This window comes from Saimiri boliviensis, chromosome 21 (assembly GCF_048565385.1).
Source record: "Saimiri boliviensis isolate mSaiBol1 chromosome 21, mSaiBol1.pri, whole genome shotgun sequence".
Classification (NCBI taxonomy): domain Eukaryota; kingdom Metazoa; phylum Chordata; class Mammalia; order Primates; family Cebidae; genus Saimiri; species Saimiri boliviensis.
Genome location: NC_133469.1, coordinates 14,315,807 through 14,329,062, shown reverse-complemented (window position 1 = coordinate 14,329,062; position 13,256 = coordinate 14,315,807). Strand labels below are relative to the sequence as shown.

At 48.9% G+C, this 13,256-nt stretch overlaps 1 protein-coding gene across 2 annotated transcripts in view; it reads left to right on the top strand.

Moving 5' to 3' along the window:
- NCF4 (neutrophil cytosolic factor 4) overlaps positions 1 to 13,256 on the top strand; it is a 162,767-nt gene that overhangs the window by 109,926 nt on the left and 39,585 nt on the right. The window lies entirely within an intron of this gene.

Below are 13,256 nucleotides of genomic sequence, written 5' to 3'. Positions count from 1 at the left end.
GCAAGGAAAAGAATGAAACAAGAATTGTCCTCTGTGCATGGGGCTGGGTCCCATTCTTAGGCTTAAATGATCTCTCACTCCAGTCTTGCCAGGTACACATGGCCGCTCTTGCACATAAGTGACCTGCTGCTCAAAGCTGTGGGCTTGGGGCGGGCTTGGGGCTGGGAGCAGACTCAGCACTTCAGTGCGAGAATCTAGTGCCTGGTAGGAGGAGATGTTCTGTAGATTCTCAGCCAAGTGGCTTCCTCTGTCTGCTTCAGTCTTTCCATCTGTAAAACGAGCTCAATCCGAGGTAAACTGTGCTCTCTAGATGCGCTAGGGCCAGAGGAAAATGGACCCCCTGAAATTGTATGCAAAATGTCACATGAACATGACATTTTGAGAACGAAGGCCCTAGCCAGGCATGGTGACACATGCCTGTAATCTCAGCTACTCGGAGGCTTAGGCAGGAGAATATCTTGAACCTGGGAAGCAGAGGTTGTGGTGAGCTGAGATAGTGCCATTGCATTCCAGCCTGGGCAACAAGAGTGAAACTCTGTCTCAAAAACAAACAAACAAATAAAACATAATGAGCAAAGGCCCAAGCCCTTTATGATTTGCAAAGAGACCTCTGACGTTGTCTGTCTTGGATTGGAGATGACCTTCCAGGGATGTGTTTTGAGAAGCATGAACAGTCAAATAAATTCAACAAATATGTAGCGAATATCTAACCTGAACACCATGAAGTGTTTCTCTCCTCATTCCTAACCTGAAAATAATCTCCAGGGCACTGAGATTGTCAATGGTGGGGTCTAGTTCTTGACAGTGACATGAGGAAGCCCAGGCTCCATGTGAAGGCTGTTTGGAAGCTCCATGGATACAAAGAGCCCAGGGTGGGCTGCGTGGGGGAAGCTGGGGCTAGAGCCTCCTTGAGTGTGGTACTGGGGCCTGGGTGAGGTTGGTGGTGGTGGTAACAGGGAGGAGTGTGCAGATGGCGGGGGGGCGCATCTCTAGGGGAGCATCTTGAGACTTGGGGCAGTGGCATGAATAAGAGGGACAAATACAAGTGGACCCTAAATTATCAAGCTGGGGTTTGCTGAAGAAGGAAGGTGTTGATTTTGAAGGCGGGGAGTCCAGGGAGGAGACGATGCTCATTTGGGGGGTGTGATAAACGGTGAGTGGTGTTGAATTCTAGGATGTTAGGGCTGGGAGAGCCTCCGTGGTGATCAGCTACAACCTGCTGCAAACCACATCATGTTATACATGAAGAAACCGAGGCCGAGGTGACCGACCCAAATCCCCCAGAGAGTAGTGGAGGAGCCAAGAGCTGCTGCCGGGTTTAGGGGGGCTGGGGAACACTCTGGCGGAGATGTGTCTGAACTCTGGAGCGAGGTCAGGGCTGGACACAGGGGACTTTGGTGGTCATCAGAGAGGTCAAGGAATTGAAGTCGTGGGCATGGCTGAGCTCAGGGAGTAGGGATGCAGCAGAACCTTGAGGATGAACCCTTGAGGAGGATCCCTGGCTGGGGCCTAGAAAATAATCACACTTCTTTGTGGAACACTGTGCTGGGTCCTGTGTGCATAGCATCACACTTTGATTCTTGTATGTGGGAAGTAAAACAGTTCCTCTCTAAAGTTTCCTTTCTTGTTAAAGAATAAATTATAAGTGTGCTGGTAATTCTTTGTGAAGCGCCATCCTATGTAGCTGATAGACAGGCCATGCTTACGGGCACATAGTACATTCTATGTCCTTGTACTTTAACCAAGATATCTGTGCTGGACGTGCTCACAGGCATGTCCCAGCTCTCCATGGCCTTTACCTGTTTAGAAAAGTTTTAAGTTGCTAGCCAGTTGGGTTTTAGTTTAGATTGTGAGGTCTGGCTCCAGCCAACGGAGATCAGATGCAGCAGTAAGGACGACCCAGATGCGTAAGGAATAAATGTGTGTGTTTTCCTTTGTTCATTGTACTCTCATCGCAAGATGGCTAGTGGGAGTACCCTCCCTGCAACCCAGGAAGTAAAAATTGCGTTGCTGAAAGATCCTTTCTCTCAGTGCTGATTTTCTTTGTGGCACCGAGCATCTATTTCCAACATTGTATCCCTTTAAGAAGTAGGCAAAGCCTTCTTCATTTTACTGATGATGAAAGAACAAGGCTCACAGAGATTGGGCAGCTTGTCTAAGGTCGCGGAATGGAGATAGGATTTCAGCCCAGCTTCTCTGACTCCAAAGCGATTGCTCCTTTCTACCACACTGTTCTGCTTCTAAGATGAGGCCAGAAGAGCGGGGCAGCACCTACCACGGGTGAATCCTCGGGAGCCCAGACGGCCTTCCTCTTTGTCCCCATAGGTCTTCTTTGTGTCGCTCTAATTGAGCAAATCTAGATTGGCTGAACCATATCATGTGTATGTGTGTGTGTGTGGGCGGGGGGGGATGGATTTATTGAGCACCTACTGGTGCTCACCTACTAGTGCCTTATGTACTTTATCTCAGAAGTTTGAAGAGATAGTGTCTCAGAGAGGTTTAGTGACTTACCTAAGGCCACACAGGCAGGAGGTAAATGGGAGAGCTGGGGATTCTGAAGCATCTCTCCTGCTACAATATTTACAGCAGGGTAAAGATGTCCTAAAGCCTGAGTCGAGTATCTGGAAAGGTGACCCAGTTTCTTTTGCTCTGAATCTGTGTTAATGGAAGCAGCCTTCGTTTTATTAATTTGGTTAATTTTACAGGGGCCTTGATGCCAGAAAATGGGTTTATCAGTCAGGTCTGCTTTTGCCTGTAAGTGATGAGAAAGTCTGACGCAGCCAGCTTAAGACAGCAGGGGATTTGTTAACTCATGCAACTAAAAGGTCCAGGAAGGTTCAAGCATGGTTTGAGCCAGAACCCAGATGCCCTTCAGGAAGATGCTATTTCTCTTACTTCTCAGCTGTACCTTGTGCCACCCTCTCAAACTGGTTGACCACTGAGGGTGGCAAGATGGCTGTCCCTGCAATGCTACAAACTTTCAGGTCCAAGTCCTTTGGGGGAAAGGGAGTCTACTGCCCAAGAGCTTGCTCAAAAGTCCCAGAGCTACACAAAAATTAGCTGGGCATGGTGGCGCACCAGTAGTCCTAGTTACTGTGGAGGCTGAGGCAAGAGAATCACTTGAACCCGGGAGGCAGAGGTTGCAGTGAGCCAAGATTGCTCCACTGCACTCCAGCCTGGTGACAGAGCGAGACTCTGTCTCAAAAAATAAAATAAAATAAAAGTCCCGGAACTGCACCCCATTGGTCATGATGGTTGTGATGAGCTCAGCTTGGCCCACATCATCCCTGAACTCTCACTGTTGATTACGAAACGCACACAGGCCTGGGGCATGAGACACCCTTCGAGCTTGGAGGGGACAGAATGTCGACCCCATTGGAATGGCCTGGAGATGGGGACTGTCCCTGGACAGAGAAGTGAGGGGTTCTGAGCTATCAAAGCCCATGTGGTGGTTGTTGAGGTGAGTCCCTGGGGGCTGGGGCTGCCCAAGTGTGCCAGGCACAGGGGAAGTTCATGCTTTAAGTCCTTGGTGAGAGTAATGCCAGTTTCCCTGCATCAAACTTCTAGAGCATGACTCACTTTGGGGCCCAAAGTTGCTTTCCGGGATTTACGACCCCCGCACCAGGTCCATCCTGCTCTACGTGAGACCTTGCAGACTCCCACCTGCCTAGGACCTCTGCTTGAAGGCAGCAGCAGTGCTCAGTGGAATTTTCCTCTAGCTTCAGGGTTTCTTACTGTGAGCAGGAAGGAGGCCCATGAGTAGCTGGGCAGATGCCACCACCTCACACTGACACCCCTTTCTACCCCCTAAAATGAGGCGTGGTCTTTAGCTGAGCACAACCACATAGTTCCAGTAACATTTATGTTACCTGAGTGGATCCCATTTTCTTTTTTCTACAGATGAAAACTTTTCTTTTCTTTCCTTTTTTTTCTTTCTTCTGAGATGGAGTCTCACTGTGTTGCCCAGGCTGGAATGCAGTGGCACAATCTCTGCTCACTGCAACCTTCGCCTCCCGGGTTCAAGCAATTGTCCTGCCCCAGCCTCCCAAGTCGCTGGGATTCCGGGCACATACCACCATGCCCGGCTAATTTTTTTGTATTTTTAGTTGAGAGGTTTCACCGTGCTGGCCAAGCTGGTCTTGAACTCCTGATCTTGTGATCTGCCCGCCTCGGGTTCCCAAAGTGATGGGATTACAGACATGAGCCACCATGCCCAGCCTACAGATGAAAGCTTTTTACGGATAAACCAAATTGAGGTTCAGAGAAATCAAGTCACTTGCCCAAGGTCATGCAGCTCACCAGGACCAGAGCCTGGTCTGTCTGCCTCCACTCATGCCCAGCGCTCTCCCCGAAGTCCGCTCTGGCCTCCCAGCTGGTGGAGGGGAGGAGGGCAGTGTGTGGGCCAGCAATCTCTTAGCTGCCGCCTGCCAGGAGACGAGCGCTCAGCTGTTAGCTTCGCTGGTGATATTTAATTAGTTCACACTATTTCCACCTGCTGTGCCTGGGAACAGGATACAGAGTTCCTCACGTCCAGGGCTCCGGCAGGCTGGGTGGACATCACAGGATCTAATGATATCTATGAGATCAGCCCTGTGGGATGATGTGTATTAACTCGAAGGAAGCTCGGTGGCATTCCTGAGAGCCAGTTCTCGAGCCTGTGGCCGTGTTTCCCCTTCCCCCCCTCACCCACGCTTAAACACGATTTCCCCACTGGGAGACAACGGCCACCGGGAAGGCAGTCCTGAGGATGGTAGGGGCACGAGGACAGACGGCCCTGGGTGCCTGCCCTGGCTCCACCCATTTCGCCACTGTGTGACCCTGAGCCAGTCAGTTCACCTCTCTGGGCCTCAGTTTTTCCATCTGTAAAATGGAGCTAAAGAGGAAGCCATAGTGAATACTAAATGAGATAGTGTCTGAGAAAGGCTACAAAATCTGACACAAACAAGAATGTGGGGTTGCTGTTGTGAGGAGCTGCCCTTGATCCTGGCCTGCCCCTGAATGAGAGGACCCAGAATCGCTTTATGGATAGAAACCTGGAGAACCAGGGTTGTCCACCTCTGAAAACTGCTGGCTCGCCAGGAAGGTCTCCAAGACCAGAACCCAGTGTCCTTGCTGGGGAGATGAGGAGTCACTCGGAGGAGAAGAAGGGGAGATATGGAGAATTGAACCTGGAAGGGGCTGGGGCTGGGGGCTCAGACCCACTGTGGTCTGGAAGGGCCTGGGGCTCTGGGAAGAGGGTGGGTTAGGGCTCAAGAGGCCGGGGTGAACGGAGCTCTTGGCCACCTGGGTTTATGCTCTTCCCTGGAAGACTCCATCCCAAACCAGTGGTGCTCAGAGGAACCCTGGGACAGAGTAGCATGATCCTTGATGGAGGTATATGTCTGTGTGTGCCTGCATCTGTGTGGTATGTCTGTGTGTGTGTGGGGTGTGTGTGTGTGTGTGTGTGTGTGTGTGTTAGAGACAGGGTGCAGTGGCATGATCATAGCTCACTGCAGCCTTGAATTCCCAACCTCATGTGATCCTTCCACCTTGGCCTCCCAAAGCACTGGGATTACAGGCATGAGCTACTGCACCTGGCCTCCAAGTGTTTTTTGGGGACTCCCATCCAGTGCTTTTCCCTGGCTCTTGGGAGGGCCAGTGGCTGACCCTGTAGAGGCATCCAACCCGCATGTGTCCTCTTCAGCATCCAGCTTCTTTGCATCAAAATCAGGCAAGTTCTAGTGCTCTGAACTCTCCCATGGTGAAGGGGGAAAATCAAGGGCTCATCTCGAACGACTTATCTATACCCTGGTGCTACGGGCTGGCTTTGTCCCCCCAAAATCCCCATGTCGAAGCCCCTCACCCCCAGTACCTCAGAATGGGACTGCATTTAGAGACAGGACCTTTACAAAGTGATTAAATTAAATGATTGAATTAAAATGGTGTCTTTAGAATGAGTCCTAATCCAATAAGGCGTGTGTCTTAACAAGCAGAGGAGATTAGGACACAGACATACACCGGGAGGAGAAGCCAGCTACAGCCAAAGAGAGGCCTCAGAAGAAAGCACCTTGATCCAAGACTTCTGGCCTTAAGAAGGGTAAGGGGATACATCTCTGTTACTCAGTCCCCCACCCAAGCTGGCTAACACGCACGACGGGCGATAGAAAGAGCCTGCTGAGGGCGCTCCAGGCAGAGGGTCTCCATTCCCCTGATCACAACGCAGATGCAGCTTTGAATGCCCGACTTCATGTGATCCTTCCACCTTCGCCTCCCAAAGCTTTGGGATTACATGTGCTCATGGCAACTCTCAAAATCCTTTGAAACGGCGACATTTCCTTTCTCTTAAAAATTTTATTATAAATATGACATGTAGTCTTTAAAGAAACAATAGAAAATAGAGAAGCTACATAGGGCCAGGGGTGAGGGGGGCGTGTCACCAGTAATCTCTTGCTACCCAGATACAGCCATGGTTCCCATTGATTTCAGAGGCTTTCTGCCCTTTCACTTCTACTTGACCATCTACCTGCTGATCATCCTTCATTTTGTAGCGTGAATGTCACCTCTTACCAGAAGTCTTCCTTGGTTTCTTCCCCGACCTCATGCCCCTCCTAGAACTCTGCATTTGCCTCGATAATGGCCTCCTGTTGTTCTGCTTGTTCTCTCTGTGTTTCCAGTTGCCTTTTCAGCTGGGAGTTTGAAGCACCACCACAGCGTTCAGCTTCTTTCCAGGACAGACTCCAACGAGAATAAATCAAATGGGGGATGGTTTTATTTTTGGCTCTATGTGCACAGTGCTCGTTCTCTTAAGACATTTCTGGATTCCTACTTACAGTGCTGTCGAAATCCACGGATTCACCTGCACTTTAGAGGCACCTGCTGGTGTGTAATTAGCCTTCCAGGAACTGTGGCCTTCCCTGGGAGCGAGAGCCTCCTGTCCCTGTGAATCCTAATTCCTGATCCAAAATGGCAGCCCACCTTGCGATAAGGGAGGGTGCTCTGGGGAGCGGGGAACGGGGGACTTGAAACGGGCTGAGCAAGTCTGGAATGTCTGGTGGCTGTCTGTCTCTACGCTCCTTCAGCCAATAGGGGATGGTTCGTGTTGGTACCAATGTAAAGGCCCCAGGTAACACAGTGGATGTGTTTTAAGGACATTGCTGAACCAGTTTTTCTTATTAAATATTTATTGCTTTCATCCTGATTCTGGGTCAGATTCGACTGAGAAAAAAATGTTTTTCAATTCAGAGGCAGAATCAGTGTGAAAACCCAATAGTTCCCATTTTGTTTCAATACTGCAGATTAACCCACAGCTCATGCTGGGGTTTAGGACCAAGGTTTGCGAATGGCAATGGCTGAGAACTGAGAAATAAACACAAACACCAATCGAGGCAGAGAGGAAAGGAACTGAGGCGGCAGGACAGCCCTCCCCCCTTCCTTCCTCCCTCTCCTCCTCCTCTTCCTCCTCCCGCCCCTCCTCCCCCCACCGCTGTCTCTCTCTCCTCCTTTGTTTCTTTCTTTTCTCCCTGCTCGCATACCACTCTTATATCCACCTGTATTGACTATGATCATTGCTATGGAGCAATTGTCCATGGAATTGTCTGCTCCCAACCTGACTACGCGCTTGTGTTGACTACCTCAACATGTTTAATGGATGTTGAGGTCAATTGCATGATAGGGTGATAAAAATGTTTGGGAACCAGATAGAGCTGGTGGTTGTACAACATTCCGCACACCCTGACCTCTGAAGGCATCAGATGCCACTGAATTGTCTACTTTAAAGCAGTTCATTTTATGTTACATGAATTTCATTTCAATTAAAAACATCTCCCATTCTCCCCACAAGATCCTTAGTGAATCTGACAGATGACAGCGTATCAGATGACTGTGACGTTTGCTGATTGTATTAGTCCTTTCCCACACTGCTAGAAAGGCATACCTGAGACTGGGTGATTTCTAAGGAAAAGAGATTTAATCGGCTCATGGTTCTGCAGGCGGTACAGGCTTCTGCTTCTGGGGACGCCTCAGGAAACTTACAATCATGGTGGAGGGTGAAGGGGCAGCCAGCATGCCTTACATGGCAGGAGCAGGAGGAAGGGGTGGGGAGGTGCCACATGCCTTTAAACAAGCCACCATCCAACTACCAACCTGAGGAATCCTCAGAGATAGTCTCCCATTGAAGAGTGAGGTTTAGGATGGTTTTTCTATGGCAGTAGATCCTTGAACTACACCTAACAGTTTCTCTTTAGGGTTGGGGATCATAGTACCCCAAAAGCTCTCTCTAAAGAACAACCTGCAAACTTTGTTTTCTCTACCTCTTCAGCTTTAACCCTTTTATACCTTCCAAGGCATGGAAAGTCAACAGCCACGAACCTGTTTTTTTGTGTGTTTTTTTTTTTTTTCACCTTCTCCTTTGCAAGTCCAGCATGAAGGATCTAGAACAGGGCTTGGCAAACTATAATCTGTGGCCAAATGAGCCATGGCCCACAAAACCTGTTTACTGTCTGTCTCTTTAAGAAAAAGTGTCCAGTTTGAAATATGATGCAGGCGACAGTGTCTGATGTGCCAGGCTCATGTCACCTGCTCATCTGTATCAGTCTGCATGGACTCAGTTGTGCTGCAGTAACAAACAATCCCCCAAGTTTCAGGGACTGGAATCTCACTTTGGAATGTGAGAACAGGTGGCAGCTCTTATCTTAGACCCTCAGCTAAAACCTAGGTGGAAATACTTGCATTTTAACAGACTGTTACAGATGTTTGATGAATAGAGCATTCCATGGCCAGATACGTTCAAGAAATGCACAATGGATTACACCTGTAATCCCAGCACTTTGGGAGGCTGAGGCGGGCAGATTACCTGAGGTCAGGAGTTTGAGTCCAGCCTGGTCAAATGGTGAAACCATGTCTGTACTAAAAATACGAAAATTATCCAGGCGTGGTGGTGTGCACCTGTAATCCCAGCTACTCAAGAGACTGAGGCGGGAGAATTGCTTGTACCCAGAAGGCAGAGGTTGCAGTGAGCAAAGATTGCATCGCTGCACTCCAGCCTGGGTGATAGAGCCAGATCCCCTCAAAAAAAAAAAAAAAACAAAACAAAAAAACCCAAACAAACAAACAAACAACAACAAAAAAAAAACAGAGAGAGAGAGAGAGAGAAAGAGAGAGAGAAATACACAGTGGAAAAATAAAAGGCAAACAAGATTCTTTCATTGCATTGCAGTCTTCTCTCCAAGTGGGGAAGAAGAGGTCTGTAATGTGCTATTGTCCTGTATCTCCTGGACCCTTTCTGCTGGAGCACCTCCTGTGACACTTGAGGAACTCCTGTTGCTAGGTGCAGGATGGTGGACACTGAGAGAGGCACCTGGAGCCAGGCAGAGTCTTTCCATCCTGTGTCTTCATCATAGCCTTTTTGCCCTCTATCTTCCTTAGGGTTATCTGGCTGACTGCTCATCTGGTCATAAGCCCTTTTGTTCCTATTAGGACATGAGAAATGTACAGTTCTTGGGGGGAGATGAGGAGGGGAGCTTTTGAAGGATGCAAGGAAAGGACAAAGTTGAATCCAGTGATCTCACTTTCTTTCTTTTTTGTCACCATCAAAGCTATGATTTGCCACTTAGCTCCTCTTGGAACAGTTTCATGGTTCACTGGAGTTCCTTCTGAGCAGATTTCTTTATGATCAGAAGGAATATTTTATACCAGGAGGAAATTAATCTGTGCAGCCTTCCTGCACATTCCTTTGACATGGCAGGTTCCTCTACTGAGGGCTGTTTTAACCTCTAGCTTCTCCCTTTGATATATTCAGAAGACCTCAGAAATGCTGAGCCATCATCCTCTCTCCTGATGGCTTTTCTCTCGTGTTTGCCATCATTCTGGGAACTAAAAAAGAATTAAATTGTGGTGGAAGTGGTTGCAGAATGCTCTTTTCTCTTTGGAAAGCTAATGTTAATTTGGTGGGAGATTGATGCAGGAAGCGTAAAGAATCTGTTCAAAGAAATATTAAGTTGATTTTCTAATTGACCACCAAGTTGCATTTACGTGTGTGACATCTGCAGATGCTACACACATAAAGCTTTAGTGATTTGGTGACTGGCAAAAAGGCAATATTTTTTCTGATTGGCATAATTTCCACCTCCAATTTACTGGAACCCTGTGAATGACCGAGATGCCTTTTCAGTGATGTCTACTGCTCTATGTGTTCAATAAACATAAAATTTAGAGGTTTGGCCATGGGTGTGTAGGCGCATCATCTGTGATCCAAGTGGAATTTAATGGTGGAATTTGGGGCTTAACAATGGAATCATGGGGGTGATATCTGGGCCTCAGGGCACTTACTCTGCAGAAATGAGTGATGGGGCCTGTGTTAGTCCATTTTCATGCTGCTGATAAAGGCATATCCAAGACTGAACAATTTACAAAATAAAGAGGTTTATTGGACTCACAGTTCCACATGGCTGGGAGGCCTCAGAATCATGGCGGAAGGTGAAAGGCACGTCTCACATGGCAGCAGACAAGAGAAGAGAACTTTTGCAGGGAAGCTCCCCTTTATAAAACCATCAGATCTCGAAAGACTTATTCACTGTCATGAGAATAGCAGGGGAAAGATGGGCCCCCCTGTTTCAATTATCTCTCACCAGGCCTCTCCCACAACACCACATGGGAATTATGGAAGCTGTAATTCAAGATGAAATTTGGGTGAGGACACGGTCAAACCATACCAGGGCCTATTCCTATGGAGCAGACTCTGTGTGTGTGTGTGTGTGTGTGTGTGTGTGTGTGTGTGTGTGTGTGTGTAAGGTTGTCAAGTCAGCAAGTGGTCAGGCTCCTCCTGGGCTGGTCCCCGCCTGTCTTCAACACCACCCAGGTGGCGTGCATGTCTCATGGCTGTTGCGCTGCCTGAGCCTGTGTGATTGGAGTGGGAGCTGGCATTTCTCCAGCCCTTGTTGTCTGCCAGGTGTTTTGTGGTGCTTTCTAATTGTTCCTCCCGGGAGCCTCCTTGCAAGCTGGCGCCGGGCTGCACTTTTGGCCCAGCCTTGATGTGCTGGCCAGTTCAACTTGGGAGCCTTCAGCACTGCAGGCCAGCCGCAGCCTGCGGTGTCTGTACAGGATGGCCAGTCCCTGCCAATCCGGCAGGTCCTCAGAGGCCAGGCTGAGCAGCTGGGACCTTGTAGCAGGACACAGGGTCACAGCTGGACCCAAGCAGAGAGTCTGCTGGGCCGGAGTGTCCAGGTGTGAGGGAAGGGCTTCCTCCCTCCAGAGGACAGGGATGCAGGTTCTAGCCAGGTAGACCTTCCTTCCTGCTTTGTGACTGTGTCCAGAGCAGGGAGAATCTCACCCACATTTCCAATATGTGACAGGAGCAGCACGGGCACACCCACTCTGCTCATTTGAGGGATCCCCAGGAGCTGCTCTGGGGTGCCTGAAGCCTCGCCATCACAGCTGGCATGTGGCCACCATCAGTCCTTTTTGTTGTTGTTGTTTTCTTTTTTGAGATAGAGGCTCACTCTGTCGACCAGGCTGGAGTGCAGTGGTGCGATCTCGGCTCACTGCAACCTCTGCCTCCCAGGTTCAAGAGATTCTCCTGCCTCAGTCTCCCAAGCAGCTGGGACTACAGGCGTGCACCCCCATGCCCGGCTATTTTTTTTTTTAATTTTTGGTAGAAACGGGGTTTCGCCATGTTGGCAAGGCTGGTCTTGAACTCCTGACCTCAGGTGATCCACCTGCCTCGGCCCCTCAAAATGCTGAGATTACAGGTATGAGTCACCGCACACGGCCCATCAGTTCTCTTGTACTGTCAACCACGTCTGACCTTTCCTGTGCCTAGGCTGCCATATAGGATAAATGTAAACCAAACACTTCAGATGGAAAACACATCACTCTTCTCCCAATTCTGAACCCTCGAAGTGCTTCCCTTAGCACATGGAAGAGAATGTGCCTCCTCCCACAACCTCACTTTTCACCCAGCCCTTCCTCCTTTACTGCCGGCGCCGATGGCCCTGCTGGTCCTAGAACATGCCTTGGAATCTTCTACCCCGGCCACCCACATGGCTGTCTCTAGGACCTCATCCCAGTCTCTGCACAAATGTCACCTCATCAGAGAGGCCTTCCCTGGCCACCATGGCCAAAGAGACACCCAACCCTACCCTCACTTCTCTCTGTCTCTGTCTCTATCTGCTTCCCTTACTTCAACATTCTCTTGCTGCTTGACTGTGGGTTATACATTCTTTTGTTTCTCATTTTTCTCCCACACGAGAAAGAAAATCTCAGGTGTTTCCTCACTGCCACAACAGTGCCTGTCAATAATTGAGTCCTCAGTAAATATCTGGAATGAAGGGATGAATCTTTGCAATGATGGAAGTAACTCAGTACACACAAGGTATGCCGGTGGCGGGACCCTAATGCTTCTAAGTGAAGGGAGATGCTGCCGTGACCAGATTCCAGGAGGGAAGGGAGAGCGTGACCCCCAGCCCTCAGGACAGATGGGGAGTGGCTGCTCCCACCACGGCTCACCGAGGTGCATCTGATACACTGTGTTTGCCACTCCAAAGTTTAATTTAGCTGATGTCTTGGCTGCAAGCAACAGCTGGTAAATTTAGTTGGAGGATTAAGAAACATATAAGATGCATAGCTCCTTAAAAGGAGCTGGATGTCAGGGGAAAACCAAAGCCGGGCGCATCCCGAAGTTGGCTGTGAAAGGCAAGGCAGCCGTCCTTTCGGAGTAGGCCAAGGGGCTGTGTTTGCTGAATCTTCTGGGGGGCGGCATCCCTGCATGGAGGTGGCGGAGGGCAAGCCCAGACACATCCAGTGGCTGCCATGTCGCCGAGCAACCCAGGGAAATTCCTTCAACCTGCTGGCAAGGATAGACACAGCTCAGAAGACATGAGTCTGCCCAGAAACCATAAACAAATAGATTGACAAGCATCACTGTAGCAAATGTAAAACTTGTGTGAGACAAAAAAAAAAAAAAAAAAAAAAAAAGCCATAGACCAAGTTCAAAGCAAACAAAATGGCCAAAAAATGCTCTCAGACAAGTGCTAGAAAAAGGACCAATGCTGTTGTTTTGCCAAGAGCTCATAATGAATAAGAAAAAGATAAACAGTCCAGTGGAAAAGAGGGGTCTAAGGCGTAGACAGGAGGTCGATAGGAAAAGAAATACAAATGGCCAATACATGTATGAAAATATGCTCAACCTCCTCTGCCTTCAGAGAAATATGAAACAAAATCAGGTACCTTTTTAAAAAAACTTATCAGATGGTTTGTTGTTGTTGTTGTTGTTGTTGTTGTTG